This window comes from Gorilla gorilla, chromosome 12, assembly GCF_029281585.2.
Source record: "Gorilla gorilla gorilla isolate KB3781 chromosome 12, NHGRI_mGorGor1-v2.1_pri, whole genome shotgun sequence".
Taxonomy (NCBI): domain Eukaryota; kingdom Metazoa; phylum Chordata; class Mammalia; order Primates; family Hominidae; genus Gorilla; species Gorilla gorilla.
This window is the reverse complement of record NC_073236.2, coordinates 45123339-45146410: the sequence shown is the minus strand read 5'-3', so window position 1 is coordinate 45146410 and position 23072 is coordinate 45123339. Positions and strand designations below refer to the sequence as shown.

Genomic DNA, 23072 nt, shown 5'->3' with positions numbered 1-23072 from the left:
ACACTGAAGCCCAGCTCAAGACGGTCTTCTCTGGGATCTGTTGTAGCTACATGAGGGTATCCAACTAGAAGTGATATATACCTTCTAAATCACATTTTTATAAGAAATCTATTTATCCCACATTCCCATAGTCTATATCACAGGTTGGCATAGTGGACCAGCTTTAAGCAAATGGACAATGACCATACCCTCAGGAATGTTAGAGAAACAGAGTTCCTGAATGAGTTTTAAGAGCACAGTCTCCTACCAAATCTAAACTACAAGCTTGCTTCCTGACTACTGAATGAGAAATAATCACCCTTCTGTTTCATTTGAGCCACTACATTATTGACTTCTTCATTACCATAGTTTATTCTCTAACTTACACATCGCTCTATACCCTTCTATCCTAAAATGATCACACCTATGCTTTTGATATATTATACTTTCCAATATTTTTAAGTCCAATATTCAACTTAAAAACAAGAACGGTTGAAATCTAACTTTCTCTCCTTCTCTCTCTCTCCCATCTCCAGTTTTGCGTTATTTTTGATAATCTGACATTTAATCTAATGTGCGTTCTATGACATTACCAAATCATCCTGTTCATCAGTATTCTAGGTCATTATTAAAATGATGTTATTCATTGTCATTTAAAGGGCAATACTCAATATCATTTTAAGGATATTCATTAATACTATATAATAATAATAATACCAATGCAGCATAAATTTGATAATATTTTCTAAAAATACATTCCCAGAAGCAGGTAAGAAACATTAATCTCTTTATACGACAATTGTCTTATTCCTAACTCATCTTTTTCATGGCCATAGTAAATGTCAATCGTTTTTTTCAGTGAAGAATTTCAGTAAAGTTATTTTTTTAATAATAACTGCATCTGTATTTCACTGAGGAATATTTATTGTTTCCCCTGATAAAAGACTACCTTGCCTATGTACAAATTCTTGCACCACCACTTATTGCCCCAAAATTCTATATACATTTTAAAATTTTCTTCTGTAGTTTAGTACAGCAGAAAACAGCAACAAAAATATCTGAGGTCATGTGTATTCCTTAAAAATAACTTGTTTTGTTTCTTTTTCTTTTTCCTTTTTTTTTCTTCCTACCAGGACATTTGCATAACTCTGTTTTGGATTCAACTTAGGGTTCTCATTTTGGGGGGTTTGAAATATAATTAAGATCTTAAATCAGCATACTCAGATACTTTTAAAGCTCAAGAAAGTTTCTCCTTTTATATAATTGACTATGGCTTATATCATCATTTTCTATTGGAGCTCCATTCTCTATCCTCCATGTCTATCAACTTCTCCTTCAATACTTTTATTTTTTGCTTCCTTTCAATCTTCCTCCCTTCTTCCATTCCTAACTTTCTCCCTCTCCTTCTCTCTCTCTCTTTTGCAACCTAAAAAAAATTATTGTCTCACAGATTTTGTGAATTTGGCATTTGAGACGACCTTAGCTAGTTATTTCTACCTCACAAGGTTGGCCAGGGCTGCAGTCATCTGAAGGTTTAGCCACAGCTGGAGGATTCACTTCCAAAATGACTATTGGCAAAAGGCCTCAGTTCCTGGCTGTCGTTGGCAGAAGACCTCGGTTCTTCACCACGTGGACTTCATAGGGACGCTTGAGTGCCCTTGGATGCAGTAACTGGCTTTTCTCAGAGCAAATAATCCAAGAGAAACAGTAAGTAGGAAACAAAAATGCCTTTCATGACCTAGTCACAGAAGTCACAAACCATCTCTTCTGTTACATTTTCTTTATTAGAAGTGGGTCAGTAAGTCCAGCCCATACTCAAAGGAAAAGAAATTAAACCTAACTTCTTGAACCAAGAAGTATCAGAGGATTTGTGGATATATTTTGAAACCACTACTATGAGTTACCAATTTGTTTTCTCTTTTTCATTCCTATGGGTGAAAAAATGTACAATATGTATCATGGTTTTTAGGTGCATTTCTTTGTTATGTGTGAGACAATATTTTTTAAAAAGAACTATTTGTATTTATGTAAACTTTCTGTTCATCACCTTTATTGATTTTTCTATTGGGGTTTTGGTATTTATGAATATGCATTGCAATTTTTTTAGATCGACTTTAGTTTTTAGAACAGTTTTAGATTATTGGAAAATTTGAGAAGATAATACAAAGAATTCTTATGTACTCCACCCACTAAGATCCCCTTTTATGCACACTTAAATTAGTATGGTACATTTACTGTAATCAATGAGCCAATATTAATACATTATTATTAACTAACGTTTATTCAGATTTCCTTTGTTTTCTCTTAATGCCATTTTCTATTCCAGAATTCCATCCAGGAGACCACATTACATTTACTTGTCATGTCTCCTTAAGCTCTGTAGTGAATTCTTACAATTTTATGTTGCTTCAGCATCCATCTTTAATAGAAGTTTAAATTTCTCAGACTAAAAGCCAGGCTTAGTTACCCTTCACACAGTTTCTAGTTTTATACTATGCCCAAATGCCTCAAGCCTGTAGGCAGATAATAACTTAGAGGTATCTCTACTGCCTAGGAAATTGAGTGTCCTGCTTTTGTGGCCCTTTGCTTTAAATAGGCCATTCATGCTTTTTCCCACAAACTTAAAGTGACCCACACCCTCTTCCCCTGTATGTACTGCTAGCTGCCACACTGGCTGTCTTGCTATCTCTGCCTAACTCTCCATTCCTGCCTAGTATGACCTGGGGACAGAGGATTACCTTCCTGATTCATTATGCCCCCCTTGCCTAGGACTTATTTATTGCCTATAAATAAGTCTCTGAACTTGTTTCCTATTGTGATGGAATATTAAATTTCACCTTCCATCTAAAGAACCAGGAGCTACTCTAGACTGGGTTGTCCCCAGAACACCACAGAGAACAAAAGGTAGGGCTCCCAGTGCCAGAGCAATGGTCAGGCAGGAATAAACTGGACGCTGGTCAGACAAGACCCACAAGGGCATCTTCCAGTATAAAAAAATTTCCTGTGTGATGGACCTCCTGGGCGTGGATCAGGCAGCTAGGCATTAGACCATCTGCCAGGTAAAAGAACCATCCTGTGAAAACCACACTGTGAACACCCACGTCCAGCTCCTTGTCATTTCCTGTTAGGGCAGGATTGCTGGCTGATCCAGAATTAGAACCCCATTTCAGCCGGGGGCTCTCAAAACAACCTTCTCTTGGCTGTACAGTTTCTTTTAGTTTTCTAGTTTTTGATGACCTTGATAGTTTTAAGAAGCACTGGTCAAGTATTTTAAAGGAGACCCTCTCTGTTTAAATTTGTCTGATATTCTTTTCATGACTAGATCAGAGTTATAGTTTTTTAAGAGGAAGACCACAGGGGCATTTTTATCACATCATGTCAAAATACATACAGTCAATATAATTTATTACTGTTTCTATTGCCTTGATAGACAACCTGGCTGAGACAGTGTTTGTCAGTTTCCCCACTGGAAAGTTACTCTAAAGTTACCCTGTAAAGGTGGCTCTCCCCATACCCCAGTCCTCAGAAAGAAGCCACTATGCATGGCCCACACTTCCAAAGTGTGAATTTATGGCACTCTCTCGAGGGTGGAGTATCTTCAGAAATAATCTGGAGTTCTACTGCAAAGGAGATTTGACTCTTCTTTCTTATTTATTTATTTAATCATTTACGTATTCTCAGTATAAACTCATGGTTATTACTTCATACTTTGGATTATAATTCATTACTTTGTTGTTAATTTTGCTGCTAAAATTGTTGCCACTTAAGCAACTGGAAGCTATTTAAATTGATTTCCATGTCCCTTTGACACAGCGTCATCAGTGTAGGAGTTTTTGGTGAAGAGGAGGCACTTGCTTTCTGAAACTACAAGGGGCTCCAGGCTCATCTTGCATAATTCTTGCCCAGTCCTAGAATCAGCCATTTCTCCAAGAAGCTATTGGACAATGGTGTCAAAACCCAGGATCTGAGCAATTAGAAGTGTGCTCATTGCTACTGGTATATGATTTATTTTAGGCCCCCTCAGCTGAAAAAGTAAATAAATACATATGTATATACTAACCCATGTATGTACACATAGTACAAATATTTCTACATATGTGACTATCTGTATGTATGTTAACCTAAACATGAGTTTATATTGTTTTCTCCAGCTCTAATCCATTACCACATAGTTCATTCTAGCTTCCTCTATTGCTTATTTGTAAATTTCCCACTCCAACAATGAACAACATGACTCCCACCCTCTGTTGTCTGTTTATTTAAGTGTCCAATTCTGATATCCATTTATAGCAGCATCAGGATTGTTGACTCATACCCCATGGGAAACAACATTAACAACTCGAGTACCATTGCCTTTAATCTTACAGACAGCACTTATTTCCAATGTTACTTAGGTCAGTGCCTTTCCTTTACAGACCCTTCAGTGAGATTGTTTCATACACTTTTTTAAATACAATCAGATTCCCTTGTCACAGTCTGTATTCCTCCCTGGGATCCCTTCACACTCAAAATGATTTTGTTTTTACTTTGCATTCGCTAAGATTCACTATTTGTTCTGTGCAGTTCTACAGGTTTTGAAACATGTATAATGTCATGTCTCCACCATTATAGTATCATACGGAATAGTTTCACTGCTCTAAAAACCCTCTGTGCTTCAACCGTTTAACCCTCATCCTCTGTACTCAAACCCTTGGCAACCACAGATCTTTTTATTGTCTGTATAGATTTGCTTTTTCCAGAAGATCACATAATAGGAATCATACACTATGAAGCATTTTCCAACTGCTTCTTTTACTTAGATTGCATTTAAGATTCACTCATGTCTTTTTGTAGCTTGATAGCTTATTTCCTTTTATTGCTGAATAATATTCCATTGTTTGGAAGTACCACACTGTGTTTGTCCATTGATCTATTAAAGGGCATCATAGTTACTTACAGTTTTTTGGTGTTTGTAAATAAAACAGTTATAAACATTTGCACGCAGGTTTATATGGACTTACATTTTCATCTCAATTGGGTAAGTATCTAGGAGTGCAATTGCTGGGTTGTATAAGGCTATGTTTAACTTTTTAAAAACTGCCAATCTGTTCCTTCATAGTGAATGTACCATTATCTCTCTTTTTGTATCTGCCATTGAGAGACTTCACAGCACTGTTCTTCATGTTAGTGTTTCCATTTTTAGCAGCATCATTTGTTCTTTTTATAGTTGACAATGTAGAATCTATTATTGCACTTGTCAGATTACATTTAATCATTCTTTTCTTTCACAACTGTCTTCTTTATATGTTTTCCAAACCTCTTCTTTCTATAATATTCTGATACTATTTCATTAAGGTCATCTCTTCTTGCTTTCTGTTGAAGGTGCTAACTAGCATTCCATATCTTCTGCTACTAACCATGATAAATAATTTTCAGATGCCCAATCTTCATTTGAGTGGTCAAGATGATCATTTATCCTTCTATTTTATTTTTCTACTGAATGAACACAGGTCTGTGAGGTATCAGTGTTTGTTAATCAATAAAATGTTTTTATTTCCCCTGGTCCCACTTTCTAGATCTAGCACTGGATGTCAGGGAGATATGCTTTGTTTCTAGGCTAGTGTCCAGTGTTAAGCCTGACATTTTCAAACATTTTCCCATTGAAATTAGAGCATCTCTTCTGAAGAGCATTGCTGGTTCTCTCACAACTTATGCAGAAAGAGTTGTCCAAAATCTACAGTTCTCAATATGTATTGCTACCAGGGTTCTTCCTTGTATCCACTTATTCCTCCTATGCTTTATTTGTTGAAATTATAGCTCTTCCAAACCAGCATCCTCTCATTGGTCTACGATAGTTTCAACACTGCTGTCTTCTGGAATTGTGTTCACTGAATACAGAAAGTAGATGAGTATGCAGAGCAGTAAGGGTAAAGAGAATTATCATAAGAAATGGACCCACATTACTATGGAGAACTGCAGTCAGCAAGCTGAAGACCCAGGAGATCTGATGGTTAAGTTCCTCTTCAAGAGAAGGAGAAGACAAAGGTCCCTTCTCAAGCATCAGGTTAGAGGAGTTCTCTGCTACTTAGTGTTTTTTGTTCCATTTAGGTCTTCAATTGACTAGATGAGGCACACTCACATCAGGGATGGCAATCTGCTTCACCCAGTCTACTAAGTCAAATGTTAATCTCATTCAGAAACACCCTAACAAACACAGCCATAATTATATTTGACCAAATGTGTGGGCACCCCATTGCCCAATCATGTTGACACAGAAAACCATCAAAAGAAGCGAAGCACCAGATCTTAAATAAGTTTAAGTATTTAGATTTTGTTTTTAAAGTAGACAAGGAAGATATTCTTCTGAGGGTAATAACACCACCTGATCTGTTTTGGGAAACATAACAGCAGCAAAGAACCTTCTGGATATATCTACACATGGTTCTAATAAGAATGGTCTTTGCAGCATATTTCTAATGTCAAAAACTTTAAATAACATAAGTGTTCATCAAAAGAAAAATGGCTAAATATATTTTGGATTACAGCATATTGACATAATAAAATATTGTGTAACCAGTTAAGAAAAAACAAATTGAGGAAGTTATTTAAACTGATAGGAAATTATCTCCAAAATATATTAATTGAAAAAGTAAGATGTGAAACAGTACATACAGAATGCTACTATATAAGAAAGAAAATAGGAGAAGAATTATTTTACTTGCATATGCATATTATCTAGAATGACAGAAGAAACTGGTGGCATTGATTGGCTTCAGAAATAGAACAGAGGGGTTAGAAAGCAGGAAAACATTGCTGGGAAGGCTTTTGCAGTTGTTAAATTTAGAAATGTGCACAAAAGTCTGTAGCATTTGTTATACCAATACTGAACTATCTGAAAAAGAAATCAAGAAAAAAAAATCCCATTAACAACAGCTACAGAAAAATGGTACCTAGAAGATGAATGATCTCTGCACTGAAAACCATGAAACATGTATGGAAGAAATAGAAGAGAACATAAATAAATGGAAAGATATTCCAAGTTCACAGATTAGAAGAATTGATATCATTAAATGTCTACACTGCCCAAAGTAAACTACAAATTCCACACAGTCCCTATCAAAACACTAATGACACTTTTCACAGAAATAGAAAAAAAAGATACTAAATTTGCATGAAACCACAAAAGACCCAGAATAGCAAAAGCAATTTTGACGAAAAAAAAAAAAAAAAATAGCTGGAGACATTACACTACCTAACTTCAAATTCTACTTCAAAGCTATAGTAATCAAAACAGCATGGTACTGGCATTAAAAACAGGCACATAGATTAGCAGAAGAGAATGGAGAACTCAGAAACAAAACCATGCATGTACATCCGACTGATTTTCAACAAAGGTATGAAGAACACACATGGAGAAAGGATACTTTTCAATAAATGGTGGTGGAAAAATTGGATCTCCACATACAGAAGAAGGAAACTAAACCTCTATCTTTCAACATATACAAAAATTAACTCAAAATGGACTAAATACTTTAATTTAAGACCTGAGACTATAAAGCTACTCTAAGAAAACATAGAGAAAATGCTTTATAACACTGGTTTGGGCAAGGATTGTTTTGGATAGGATCTTAAAAGTATAAGTCACAAAAACAAAAATAGAGAAATGAGATTACATGAAACTAAAAAGCTGCTACACAGCAAAGGAAACAATCAACAGAGTGGAGGTACAACCTACAAAACGGTAGAAAACATTTGCAAACAATACATCTGACAAGAGGTTTCCAGAATATACAAGAAACTCAAACAACCCAATAGCAAAAAGAATAAATAGTGCCATTAAAAATTGGGCAAAGGACATGAGTAGGTATTTCTCAAAAGAAGACATGTAAATGGCCAATAGATGTATGCAAAAATACTCAACATCATCAATTGTCATGGAAATGCAAATCAAAACCACAATGAGGTATCACCTAACTCCAGTTAGAAGGGCTATTATTGAAAAGACAAAATCTGACAAGTGTTGGCAAGGATACAGAAAAACCTGAATGCTTACACACTGTTGATGGTAATGTAAGTTAGTACAGTGATTATAGAAAATGATACCATGTTTCATTAAAAAATTTAAAATAGAATTATCACGTGATCCAGCAATCCTACTACTGGTTATATATCCAAAAGAAATAAAACCAGTATATTGAAAAGATACCAGCACTACTGTCTTTATTGTAGCACTCATCATGATAGCCAAGATAGGGAACACGTAAGTGTTCATCAATAGGTGAGCAAGTAAAGAAGACATGGTATATACACACAAGAGGATACTATTCAGCCATAAAAGGAATAAAATTCTTTCATTTGCAACAACATGGTTGAAACTGGAGAATATCATGTTAAGCGAAGTAAGTAAGGCGCAGAAAGCCAAATACTGCATTCTTTCACTTACATGTAGAATCTAAAACAATTGATCTGAGAGAAGTGAGAGTAAAATAGTGGTTACGAGAGCCTGGGAAGGATAGGAGGTAGGGTGGATCAGGAGAGGATTGGTCAACAGGTACAAAGTTACAGTTAGGAAGAATAAGTCCTGGTTTTTTATGGCACGGAAGGGTATTGCTAACTATATATTGTTAACTATAGTTAACAATAATGTATATTTCAAAACAGCTAGAAGAGAGGATTTTGAATGTTCTTACTACAAAGAAATGATAAATGTTTGACATGATGGATTTTTGAATCATCCTGATTTAATTATTATGCAACATATAAGCATATCAAAAAATCACATTGTATCCCATAAGTATGTACAATTATTATCTGACAATTAAAAATAAAATAAAACTAAAAAAAGATAGCTGAATTAAACTTTTCCAGAGAAACAATTCAACTTCAATAGCATCTTTATATTGCCTTTGAGTATATTCAATTGATGATGTACATTTAAAATTATTATTATTATTATTATTATTATTATTATTATTATTATTGAGACGGAGTCTCACTCTGTCACTGAGGCTGGACTGCAGTGGTGCGATCTTGGCTCACTGCAACCTCCATCTCCGGGTTCAAGTGATTCTCCTGCCTCAGCCTCCTGAGCAGCTGGGATTACAGGCGCCTGCCACCATGCCCGGCTAATTTTTGTATTTTTAGTAGAGACGGCGGTTTCACCATATTGGCCAGGCTGGCCTCGAACTCCTGACCTTGTGATCCACCTGCCTCAGCCTCCCAAAGTGCTGGGATTACAGGCATGAGCCACCATGCCCAGCCTAAAATTATTTTTAATGTCATGTTTGCTGCACACCACTTGAAGTAATTTCTCTTCATTTTATATTATATTTTCATGTTTTATTTCAGCTTTTATCTAAGTTCAGGGGTACATTTGCAGGTATGTTACATGGATATATTGTGTCATGCTGAGATTTGGGGTATAAATGATCCCAACACCTAGGTAGTTTTTCAACCCTTACACCCTTCCCTTCCTCCCCACCCTGGTAGTCCCCAGTATTCATTGTCACCATCTTCATATACATGAGTACCCACTGTTTAGCTCCCACTTATAAGTGAGAGCATGTGGTACTTGGTTTTCTGTGTCTGTTTTAATACAGTTAGGATAATGGTATCCGGCTGCATCCATGTTGCTACAAAGGACATGATTTCATTCTTTTTTATTGATGCATATTATTCCATGATGTATATGTATCATGGTTTCTTTATTCAGTCCACCTTTGATGGACATCTAGATTGGTTCCATGTCCTTGCTATTGTAAATAATGCTGCGATGAACATAGGAGTGCATGCACCTACATGGGAGAACAATTTCTTTTCCTCTGGGTAGATAACTAATAATGGGATTGGTGGGTCAAATGGTAGTTTTGTTTTAAGTTTTTTGATAATTTTCCAAACTGCTTTCTACAGTGGCTGAATTGATTTACATTCCCACCAACAGTGTATAAGCATTTGATTTTCTCTGCAACCTCACCAACATCTGTTGTTTTTTGACTTTTTAATAATAGCCATTCTGACTGGTGTGAGATGGTATCTCTGTGGGATTTTCATTTGCATCTCTCTAAGTATTAGTCATGTTGAAAATTTTTTTCTTTTTTGTTTTTTCCTTAAGACAGAGTTTTGCTCTTGTCGCCCAGGCTGGAGTGCAATAGCACTATCTGGGCTCACTGCAACCTCTGCCTCCTGGGTTCAAGCAATTCTCCTGCCTCAGCTTCCGGAGTAGCTGGGAATACAGGCGCCTACCACCACGCCTGGCTAATTTTTGTATTTTAGTAGAGACAGGGTTTCACCATGTTGGCCAGACTGGTCTCAAAGTCCTAACCTCAAGTGATCCATTCTCCTCGGCCTCCCAGAGTGCTGTGATTACAGGCGTGAGCCAACAGGCCCGGCCAAGAATTTTCTAAACATATTTATTGGCTGCTTGTGTGTCTTCTTTTGAGAAGTGTGTTCATGTTCTTTGCCCACTTTTTAATGGGATTTCTTGTATTTTGCTAGTCAATTTGTTTAAGTTTCTTCTAGATTCTGGATACTAGACCTTTGTCAGATGCATAGTTTGTGAATATTTTCTCCCATTCTGTAGGTTGTCTGTTTACTCCCTTGATAGTTTCTTTTGCTGTGCAGAAGCTCTGTAGTTTAATTAGGTCCCACTTACCAATTTTTGTGTTTTTGGAATTGCTTTTGAGGACTTAGTCATAAATTCTTCACCAAGGCTGATGTCCCAAACTATATTCCCTAGGTTTTCTTCCAGAATTTTTATAGCTTTAGCTCTTACATTTAAGTCTTTAATCCATCTGGAGATAATTTTTGTATACAGTGAAAACCCGGGGTTGAGTTATATTCTTCTGAAATGGCTAGCCAGTTATCACAGCACCATTTATTGACAAGGAAGTCTTTCCCCATTGCTTATTTTTGTTGACTTTGTTGAAGATCAGGTGGTCATACGGGTGTGGCTTTATTTCTGGCTTCTCTATCCTGTTCCATTGTTCTACGTGCCTGTTTTTATACCAGTACTATGCTGTTTTGGTTACTGTAGCCATATAGTATAGTTTGAAGTGAGGTAGTGTGATGCCTCCAGCTTTGTTCTTTTCGCTTAGGATTGCTTTGGTGATTTGGGCTGTTTTTTGATCCATATGTATTTTAGAATTTTTTTTACCAAATAGATGAAAAATGTCTATAAGGAGAGCTACAAAACATTGCTGAAAGAAAACACAGGTAACACAAACAAACAGAATAACACTCCACATTCATGCATTGTAAGAATCAATATCGTTAATATGGCCATACTGCTCAAAGCAATACACAGATTCAATTCCTATCAAACTAACAACATCATTTTTTAAGAAATATATTTTCAATAAATAAGGTCAAAAATTTAAAAAATAAAAGTAAAATAAAATAACAACAAGCTTGAAATCAATGTGAGGGAGAGATGAGAGAAATGAAAGATTGGGGTACTTCTAATCCCAGTGCATTTTCTCCAAAGCTTGGCCCCAAACCACCCTCTGAGGAGCCCTGCCCTTCCTCACCCCACTCTCATTACCCATATAACACTACATGGGAGGGGGGCATTCTATTGTCTGCATTGTTTTTCTTCCTGTAACATCAAATAAAGTTAAAATTAATATTTTTAAGGGTAGGGACCATTTTCTCAACCTTATTTTGATGCCCAGTACTGAGCAAAGGAACATACGCATGGTAGAATCTCTAAAATTATTTTTTATAATAATAAGGCTTTTGTGATTTAACTAAACAGTGACCCATAATTTCCACAACATGTTCCAAAACACTGGTCTTATTATTTTATAGTGTGCCTGTATCTGTATAGCCTTTTAAAGGCCCATAAAATCAAGACATACATTATAGTTTTAAAATGTAGGCTGTAAAAAGAATAGAAATATAAATAGATATGATTTTATAATAGCAGACATTACAGTAGAGCACAAATCTGAATAAATAGTGTATTCTAACTATAAAAAGTTGCTGGAGAGTTAAGGCAAAAACCTGGCCAATACAATTTAAAGTTTTCCCACATGTAGCACAAACTTCACATGACAACTAAAATTTTATCTGAATGTTCAGTACTAGAACTTCAAATCATTTTCAGAAATGGCTTTTTTTTTGTTTTTGAGACGGAGTCTCGCTCTGTCACCCAGGCTGGAGTGCAATGGCACTATCTTGGCTTACTGCAACCTCCTCCTCCCGGGTTCAAGCAATTCTCCTGCCTCAGCCTCCCAAGTAGCTGGGATTACAGGCATGCACCACCACACCTGGCTAATTTTTTGTATTTTTTGTAGAGATAGGGTTTCACCATGTTGGTCAGACCGGTCTTGAACTCCTGACCTCAAGTGATCCACCCGCCTTGGCATCCCAAAGTGCTGGGATTACAGGCGTGAGCTACCGCACCCGGCCCAGAAATGGCTTTTTGTTAAAATATTAACTGCATTTCTCCATTTCCTCATCTGTTTCTGAGAAAGGAAAATCTTCAGTTGAAGTATAATTTCATTTTTTCCAGCTAATTTCCACACATAATCTAGGGTCATTTGTATGTCTAATTGGTACGAAAGGGAAAGAAGAATATACAGAAACAAGAAATAAAAATTATTTATATATATACACACACTGGGAAAGTACATTCTTCTAACTCTACATGTGACTGAAATTCAGGGGACACATTCATACAATTTGAGACTGAGTTTTTTCTCACATTTTCTATAAAAATGCAAACATCATTGGTTATAAGTATGGATCCACACATATAAATGTTTAATTCTGAAAATAAGAAATTATAAATCCCTTCTGAGGCAATGGTGAGTAAAGAATGAGAGTTTATATTTAAGCAGACAAACCTAGTGACACTAGGGTTGAAGTCAATGATTCCCAAAATTTGAATTAAGTTGAGACACTGTTTCATGTTTTTGAAATTTCACAACCACAGCAGAAATGACAAGGCATAACAAGTCATGTAAGGGAGCTCTTTGGTTTTTCCTGGGAGTTAAAGTAAAGATTTACCTCCTCTTAATTTTTCCAGTGGGGGGTAAACAAACCTCTCTAAGCCTCTTCTGGTAAGGGCTTCCGAGATAGTTTTTACATGTAGGAAGAGAGAACAAGTGCAGGCAACGTCCAAGGTCCTCTTGTTTTGCAGATCACTGCACAACAGACCCTCAGGCAGAACAAGTTTAGATAGTGACTCTTAACCAAAGTACAAGTTAGCATCACCTGGAAGACTTTACTAAGCATGGTTGGCTGAGAGTCTGTGGGAGCAGAAGAGGAAACTGAGGCTTTAGAGAACTGAACCACATTGGCAAGGACATCCAGCTCATAAACAGTGAGTCTGCCTCCAACTCGTCTTTCTTCCCAGCTCAGATGTCTGCTAGGGCTCTATCTGGTAACTATGTCAAAGACATAATTTTAATTCAGAACAAGATTAAGAATCCTACATTTCTTGATGTTGGTGAGTTAAGTTGATATATATTCTGCTAGTGATTAAGATTTTAAATTACTAGATTTAGAGTGAGATTGATATGATCACTTATTTTCTTCGAGAAATTCACAAATGAAAGGTCAAGTGAGGATTGAAAAGTAGGGGTCATTATTTGAAAAGATCGTTATCTCTAGTAAGTCTTTAAACAGAGTGCCCTGACAACATTAGTGGAACCAACAAAATGTGTATTTTACCTTAAGTGGGGTCAGTATTCACAAAGACCTATTGAGCCTTCTTATTAAGGAGCTTTAACTAAAGGACTAGGGAATGCACCCACCACAAGGTGTAGATTGCTATACAGTGTAAGAAGATCACTGTGCAGTGTACTGTGTGTATGACATGTATTGTAAGGTATAGATCACTGTGTTGGTGTGAGAACTACATAACCACACAATATAAAGAGAACACAGCAGTGGAGGGAGTAGATGACTGTGCAGCAGAAGATGTCCTCAGAATGCAGTATAGAGAGTAGATCGCTATGTGGATTACAGTGTTGATCACTGCACCGTATAAGGTGTCAGTCACTGTGTCGTGTAGGGAGCAGATCACAGTGCCATAGGATGTACACCACTGTGCAGTCTAGCGGGTATCACTGTGCAGATTGTATCACTGTGCACTGTAGAGAGTGTATCACTGTGCACTGTAGGGAGCAGATCGCTATGCCATAGGATGAATACCACTGTGCAACATATAGTGGGAATCACTGTGAAGTGCAGAGAGTGGATCACTGTGCAGTGCAGGGTGTGGATGACTGTGCACTCAAGGGAGTAGATTACTGTGCAGTGTAAGGTACAGACTATTACACAATGCAGGGTACAGAGATGTGCAATGTAGTGTTCATCCCCATGTAATCCAGGAAATGCATCACTTAGAGTTTTATCTGAGTTTACCAGTTACCATCTTGTTCATAGTGGTAAGATGGTCTCTTTATATAGGAGCAATGTGTTTTTCAGTGTTTGCTTTTCCTTGGTGTCCTTCATGTGTCTTCGATGAATAGTCATCTCAGAAAAGACTTTGTTGAGCCCCTCACAGTGTGCAGGCACAGTGGAGAGCAAAGACTACAGAGAATGTGGTTCTACCTTTGACTGTTATACGATCTGATAGGGCAGTAAAATACCAAAGTGTTCCCGAAAACATTTATGAGAGGGTGTAATAAATGTTACAGACTGAGGCGCAGCCTTCATCTGAAAAGGGGATGAGTGGCTGATAAGAGTAGCAAGAGAAGTGAAGAGAACATAATTCATAGAGAAAGGGGACTTATAGCTGTGTGTTGGATGGAGGGAGGGCAGTCCAGGATGTGGCAATACAAAGTCTGTGTAAGTCTTGGTTGACTAAGTGATGAGGTTAGAAGGTTACTCCCTCAAGGGTGGCCAAGGAACCATGCACATCGGCATCACTGGGGAGTCTTCATTTAAGAAGCAGGTTTTTGAGCCTTCTCCCACTTAGTGAGAGCCTCTGGGAATATGCATTATAGCCAGTTATCCCAGGTGACTCTCCATGGCACTAAGGTTTGAAACTGCTGGTTAAATGACAGAGACACATATGTGGATCTGGAGAAACTAGACTGAAGCCAGGAGAGCAACAAGAGAGGTCAGCAAGAAGTTTAATGCCAAGCTCCGGTGTACTGGATCATACTCAGGGCTGTCCTTGAGCCCATGAAGGTAGAGGAGAGTAGAAATAAATGCTGCCTGGAAACGGGCACAAGGATGTTAACAAGAGCAAGGCATGGCAACAGGGTACAAAGCTGACTGCAGGCCGGGCGCGGGTGGTGGCTCACGCCTGTAATCCCAGCACTTTGGGAGGCTGAGGCAGGCAGATCACTTAAGGCCAGGAGTTTGAGACCAGCCTGGCCAATATGGTGAAACCCCGCCTCCACTACAAATACAAAAAAATTTAGCCAGGCATGGTGACACGCACCTGTAATTCCAGATCCTTGGGAAGCTGAGGCGGGAGATTGCTTGAACCCAAGAACTGGAGGTTGCAGTGAGCTGAGATTGCATCACTGCACTCTGGCCTGGGCAACAGAGAGAGGCTCTGTTTCAAAAATAAATAAATAAATAAATAAATAAATAAATCTGACTGCCAAGCCAAATAAGGGAAGTCATGCAAATCTTTTTCAGTCTCATTTCCTGTCTTCTTTGAGGAATGTGGGGTAGGTCACATGATCTGAGATTGTGTCCTTCTCTGAGCTGGAAGCAGAACAGTGTACCCTCATACTGATGAAACAGAGACAAGAAATGTCCCTCCTTCTCTCAGACATTATGAAAAACACATATCTACAAAGTTTATGGGGCTTTAGTACCTCCAAGCATGTAATTTCCCAGATGAAGATGTCTAATAGAGGTTCACTGCCAGTGGAATTCACCACAAACATCTCAACACAGTGTTATCCAGCCTGTCTGCCCACATACCTTCTACTCTGATCTCCCACTTATTTTTGGAGATGCCATGGACAAACTCCAACCAGGAGGTTTGTCCTCTGCAGCCCCAGCATCTGCAGACCTGCTGCAAGCCACAGCCAACCGTCTGCTTGATACTTCAAGCCCCCTCTCAAATTCCAGCTCCTTCATAAAGCCCTTCTGATCCCACCTGATCCCTCTTCTCTCCAAGTCCTTGGAACGTTTTATGATAACTTAACACCTTCTGCCTTGTGTTCTGGCTATGTGAACACTAATATCCCTCTGGCTGGGCTGGGGCCTACCAGAGAATGAGTTTGTACTCTGTCATTATCACTAAAATTTTCCTGGATCCCTACAAAACAGGCTGCATATACCAGATGCTCAATAAATATTTATTCAACCAAACTGGACTCAAAAAATTTGTAAAGTTTCAATAGGATATACATAATGAAAAATTGTTTATTAAGTTCAGAACTGTTCTGCTTAGTGAATGCATGAATCAAGCATCAAAAACCTCAGTGCAATATGAGAAACTTGCACCACTTACTCACCCTCACTATCAGTCAGAGCAGTGTTTTCTTTCCCTGGGATTCCCTCATGATTTGCAAGGCAGATCCGATCCCCTCCAGTCCATTCTGATCCGTCCCCTTCATCCATCAGGCACCGACAGCACCAATCCATGATTACTAAGGGAGGCAGAAACCCCAGTCAGCTAGTCTCTTTGTCTGGACATAGGGCTATTCATGGAAACTGCATATTCAGTGTACAAATAAGTGTCAGCTGAGAGTCTGAACCAAATGATTGATTGCTCATTTCTCCGTGAGAGCACTATTTGGAACAAAAGGCCTGATTATCAAATCACGGACACAAAAACAAAATAAGCTGATGGCGCCTTCTGATTATGAACTGAAGGTTTTCTGCTAACTTCATCCTGAATGCCTCCTTCTCAGGCTTCCAGGCACCATATGATTAAACTTGACTGATGGGAGCTTAGATCCAAGGGATGTTAATTTATAGATCAGCTGCATAGTGCCTTATGCATGGATTTTTGGGCTTCCTTAAGCATAAGCCTTTGGGAGCTCAAGGACTCTGCCTCACTGGGTTTGGAAAAAAATTGTCCTATCAGCTCAGCACACTCTAGGGAAGCTTTTATGGGCTTCAGAGAACTCCAGATGCCTTTGATTGGCCTGTCTTTTGATTGAATACAGAAATTATTTGTTGCTTCCAGTTCATAATTTCTAAAGTTTCTTACTGTTGTAGCTTATTGAATCCATGAACTAGAGTTGATGTGCATAGAAAAAATACAAGATATAAATCTTCACTCTTCTCATGAAGAACTATTGTGCATTTTCTCGGCAGGCAAATACATGAAGCATTGCAACACAGATACTCTAGTGAGACCAAAAATACAGTTTTAGCTTTTCCTTTGAAAAATGTTTAATACTCTTGTAGCTGCAAACACAGAAAGATGAAACTAAATTTGTACAAACAACAAACAAGGCCAATAGTTCTTTATGTTATTTTTGCCATGTTTATTGATGGAAACAGAGACATGGGGAGTTTTACCTGACTCTGAGCCAGAAATGCTCAACTGTCTTCTAAAGAATTTGTCCAAGCATAAAGTCAAGATAGAAGGAAAAGACAATACCTAGAATCAGACATTGTTGTGGATTTAAGAACATTCTTGCTTTAGGTAAGGAGAGCAGCTGTGACATTCCTCTCGTTTCACACTCAAGTTGTGTGGGGCTGCTAACTCGGGCAGGGACAAGCCTACAACTTCTCATTTTAACCTGTGTCCACTTGCTGGGCTGAACCTCTGCTGCCACTCACAGTCTCTTTCACAGTCTCTGATATTTTGTAATGGATCCTATGCCTAGATTTTACATTATTTTTTCACATTTCCTTGTAGAATACTCTCAAGTCCAGAGAAAGGGAAACTATTAGGTACAGTAGGAATGTAGAAAGCAAGAGGTCTCTGCTTGGAGAAGGCTTTTTGGAAAGCAGTTTTTGAAATGGTCCTGAGTCAGTAAGTTTGCTTTTGAGATCCATCCTAAGAAATACATTTAAAATATGACTAGGTGCTCAAAAACAACAAGCTCATTGAAGCATCTGTGACGTTGCTACCCTCTGGAAAATGGAGACTTTGCAATGGTGGCAGTCCAGTCACCAAGAATCAGTTGAGGATTAGCTACTGTGTTGGAATGATGCTTTAGGCAGACACGAAAATTGCCATGTCCATGTGTGTCAGGCACTTCAGAAGGCATTATCTCTTTTAATCTATAGAATTACCATTGCCATTCCCATAGAGGGTTAAATGAAACCTATATAACAAGCTGGTAATTGGCAGAGCAAAGGTTTCCATCCAGGCATTTCAAGTCCAGAATTTGAGTATTTAAGCACTTTCTTTTACTGCAAAAGAATTTTCTCACTATACACACAAAACATGTTTCATTCCTCATTGAGGCCCATTGCCGTAGTGAGCCACAAGATCCCCTGGAAGGTGGGAAAGCCCTTAGTAATGAGAGTAGAAAATGGCGGAAGACTGTGGTGCTAATCAGAAAATACTCCAGAGACATCAGATCTCCATTGGTCCCGGAAATTCTACCCCAATATGGTGATGTCTCCATCTACCTTAATCAACATGAAACTTACCAAAATTGGTTCATTTTCTTTTAGATGTATGAGAATCAGGCAGAATCTCTGGGCCATCATTGTTATCATTAACTCATTCATGAGACATACTCTGAGCCAGGCACGGTGCTGTGGATTTGGGCTGTGGGGACAAAAGCATGCCCCAGCCATTAAGGAGCTCAGAGTCCAGTCTAGCAAAAAGAAAGTAAATAGATGATTCCAGTGTGATCAGTGATCTTGGAATAGGCTGGAGGATACAGATATTCAGGGGCAGCAACTGTCATTAGCCCATATCATATGCTATATTTCCTTTTCTTAGGGCCTTGTTCTTGATATTTTTTCGTACAAGATACCACTTTCCTCAAGAAAGCACAGGATAAGTTAATATCTATTAATAGTTAAGGGAGGTGGGTTGATCTCAACATAGTAGACTTTTTTAGTACATGTTCATTGTTTGCTAATATTTATATCAATTGCTTCTCCACTAAGCATCCATCAATTAAACCTTGGAAAAACGGAAATAGGAAGAGAAAATCAAGCTGGATTTTTTTTTCTTTATATGAAATAAAAGAGAGAGTTGAAAATATTTTTAAAGGCACATTAAATAGACCCAGATATTTGAAAAAGTATTTATACCACATGTATATAAAACATGTGGTATACTTTAGAATTCCTGGCTCCTTATGAAGATATTCAAAGTTAAAGCACTTACATTCATAAAGAAAGCCTGTGTGTGTATATCTGAACACATAACCCACAAAGCACTACTTTGGTCCATTTACAAGCAATATAATCATAACATAAATTTTAAAACTAAGTCCCCATTAATACACAGATTGTCCTCCTAGAGTTCAACTGGTCACCCAAGGGCAACAGCAGCTTGAAAAAGACTCTGTGACTTAAGGGCCCCCCACCACCTTCCGTGCCACTTGACATCATCTTGCCTCTTCAAAGTATGGAAATCCAGAATACGTTTTGCAGAAAGCTCAGGTCAAAAAAGCTTTGGGCTAAGGGTGTTAGCAAGAGGAAGGGCACAAAGAGGCTGGCAAGTTGCTCCCACTGGACAAACAACTCTAGTCATCTACCCATCCACCTCTGTAAAATGAGATCATGGAAGAAACACTGGGAAGCTCTCAGAACAGAGTCTGGAATGAGTAATGGGATTTACAGGGGAATTCTCACTGCCTTTCACACTCTGCCACTTTCTGACTCTGTGGAAGAGCATGAGATGAGAATTCCGCATCGCGTTCTGATAATGGACTAATGTATTAGATATGAAACAAACTCATTCCCATATAGGCTGTTTGTTAATTTTCAAAGCACTCCTATATCTACAATATCATCTGATCCCCATAATCATCCTACTGAATGATCCTAAAACATGTCATAGTTGACAGAATGTTTAAAAATAAGATGTGAAAAACATGTAGGCACAGGTAGGCAGGAAGATGATTACAGATTTAACTGTAGATGGTGGGGGCAAGCCTTTTAAACGTTTTATTTCCAGGGAGGTGCTCTTCTAGCCTGTGCGTCTTGTAGCCTGTGTGTCTGGGTGTGCATTTTTTAGAAGCGTACAGAATGAATAAGCACACAGGAGATGAGGGTGAGAGATAGCTGAGGCAAAGGCCCAGAGGTATTACTCCAAGGAAAAGGGAATAATTACTCAGTATCTCTACCAGTTCGGTATGTATTACCTGTGGTAAGAAATCTGTCACAGATGCCTGACTTCCCTCCACCCTCAGTACCGCCCCATCAAAAGCAAAAGTCTTGTGTGAAGGCTTTGTTGTGGACAAGGAATGCAAAAGCAGGCAAGACCGATGATGAGAATTTGAAGCTAAGAGAAAATGAGGCAGCCAAGCATATCCCAAGGCCACTTATGCCTGATAGAAAAATAAAGAAACTTTAATTTGTTCACGCTTGACAGCCGCAGAAATGTGAGCCCCTGAGCAGACTGTGTCAAAAAGGAGAATTATTCTGTCTTGCTTCTACAGCTTAGGAAACACAGAGGGGTTGAGGATAAGGGCGCCGAGCTCCACACCCCCTTGCTCAGTCACAGTGAAATTTAACATTTCACCTGTGCTGTGACTGGCATTGAGATGCTTCCCAAAATCTATTTATGAAGACAGGGGCTGAATTTGCATGACAGTCAGGAAAAATATCACAAGATAGAATATATTTTAATATTTAAAATACAAATTACCCAAAACGTGATGAAAGTTTGCTTTTGCTGCTCCATCAAAACAGATGATTTATAAAACTGTGCATTTTCAATGGACTAAAATGTAGGCCATGATGGTGAGTAGATCGGCAAGAACGGTGACCCCCACCTTCCCACTTGCAGTGACTGCATTGCACTGCCCAGTGGGTGTACGGGAGCACTGGATACGACTGTAGGAAGACTGTTTACATGTTCTTAATTGGGTCCCCTAAGCACAGAGCCTAGTCAGGCATGCTTTTAAGTACAGATCTTTATACTTCACTTGTAGTTACAGGTTATTTTCTTGCTGCTTTGAGACAGTTCTCAGAAAACTTGTAAAAGGCAGTTACACACCTGGAAAAGGCCATGCATCATCAGACAGACTGGCAGGCCAGGCATTGTCTACGTTTCCTAAGAGGAGTATGTAATGAGTGTGTTGCTGGGATGGGTAGCTGCAAAGATGATAATACACATACCCCTTCTCTAATATGGGGAGTGGAATCAAAAAGAGCAAATATTAGTAACAGTAACTTGTCAGAGGAAGCTCCAGAGCTACCTTGACTCAGTGTTTTCCCTCCGTTTTAAATATTTATTTATTTATATACTCATTTATTGATGTTTTACTGATTGTAAATGCAATGTATATCCATTACAGAAAGAAATCTTAAAGTACAAAATATGAACATTAAGTATAAAATCCGCCTGTAACGATATCACCTAAAGATTATAACAGCTAAAAGTTTTAGTGGATTTTCTTCAAATTTTGTATTATGAATTCTTAAATATTAGTGTCAGGGGAGAGTTTTTAACCACTATTTCTTCATCTAACCCCATATCATTAGTAATTTTCTATGTTTCCATATATTTTCCTACAACATCAGTGTTAATGTCTCCACAACATTGAATCCATTCAATGAAGTGGATGGGTATGTCTGCATGAGTTTGACCTCATTTTGAGGCAATTAAGTCGTTTTCTCTTTTTTGTTAATATAAGGGATTTTTTCAATAGGCACTTACATATGTGAATACTAGCCTCATTTTAAAATTATTTTCCTACAGTAGATTTTTATAATTGGAATTGCAGGGTCAGACACACGCGAATTTTCTGTGTTCTGGCTCAGGTGGTTCCTCACAGACACAGCTCAATTTGCCTTCCCTGGAGCAGGAGGAAGGGTGGGTATGTCGGCAAGGGAGGCCGAAATCACTCCCTCTCAATGATGGGTTGAGAACTTCTGAGAAAATCTGACCAAAATTCTCCCTTGTAATTTTCTGCCATCTATTAATTCATGCCAGAAATTTATTTAATGGGAGACTAAATCTTTTATTACAAAATACGTGTGTGTTATGATGCAAATAGCTATGGAAGAGAAACATTATCACTCGAATTCTGGCAGTGCATGTGATTAAACCACGTGTCCCTTTTCATTCCCTACATACCAGCAGAATTTTATATATCCGCAGAGAGCAGAGCACTAGGATTTTAAAATGAAAAGAGTAGAAAGTTAAAGGAAAACAAAATTGATACCAGAAGAAAAATTCTCATCTGCCATAATGTTCCCATGCATATTTTGATAGGAGAGAAGAGATATCAAGCTCTACTTAATAAATCAGTAAATAATAGATTTTTAAGAATTGGGATTCACTTTCCTTCTGGTTAAGAACTTGCATACTGGCATTGAAGGATTTCTGCTTCCAAATAAACTGGATTAATGAGGATGAGTTTATTCTCCTGCCTGAAGCAACAACAACTAAACTGAGACAAAATATGGGTAACAATAGTTTTCAAGTGACTGACCATCAAATATAACCCTGGATATACGAATGAGAGTGACCCCTGAGAGATAGAAAACAAACAAGGTATATTTTAGGATTTCCTGAGTTTACTAATAAAAGGGAGTTTGTGGGATACTATAATGAGAGGCAAAATCCAGGTAGAATTCAGCAGACACCCTAAGTTGAAAAGAAAAAGCTGCGAGTCAGAGAATATCAAGGCAGCTGGGGTGAGATTACCAAAATTCTGAGAGCTGCGCTAAGAAAGAAGCCCAGAAATTTGCAGAGAATCCTATTGTAGCATTCAGCAAAATATTCATTCTTTGAGGAACCTACTAAAAACTAGAAAAAAGAAAAACTATTAAGGACAATGCCCAAAGCTGACATGCAAAAGGGAATGAATCTGTTTCCAGGATACAGGCTGGAGAACCTCAAATTTTATGGATCATTGGATTGCATAATAAGAAGGTATTTGCTTCAATATTTGAAAATAATTAGCCCTAAACCTAAGGCTACTCTGATCTTCGGTAGGAATTCCTAAAATCAAGACACAGATACATCAAACTGTTTCCAACTCTTTAGCTATGCCAGAACAAATCTCAAGAATATCTATAAGAATACCAATATATTCACATAC

General features: G+C 38.1%; 1 long non-coding RNA gene across 1 annotated transcript in view; it reads left to right on the top strand.

Annotated features, from left to right (window-relative positions):
• Window positions 1-13188: 13188 nt before the first annotated feature.
• Window positions 13189-23072, top strand: part of LOC129531848 (uncharacterized) — a 109732-nt gene continuing 99848 nt past the window's right edge. Inside the window, exon 1 of the long non-coding RNA XR_008677282.1 lies at window positions 13189-13282. This is a non-coding gene — a long non-coding RNA (uncharacterized lncRNA). The remainder of the gene's footprint in view (window positions 13283-23072) is intronic.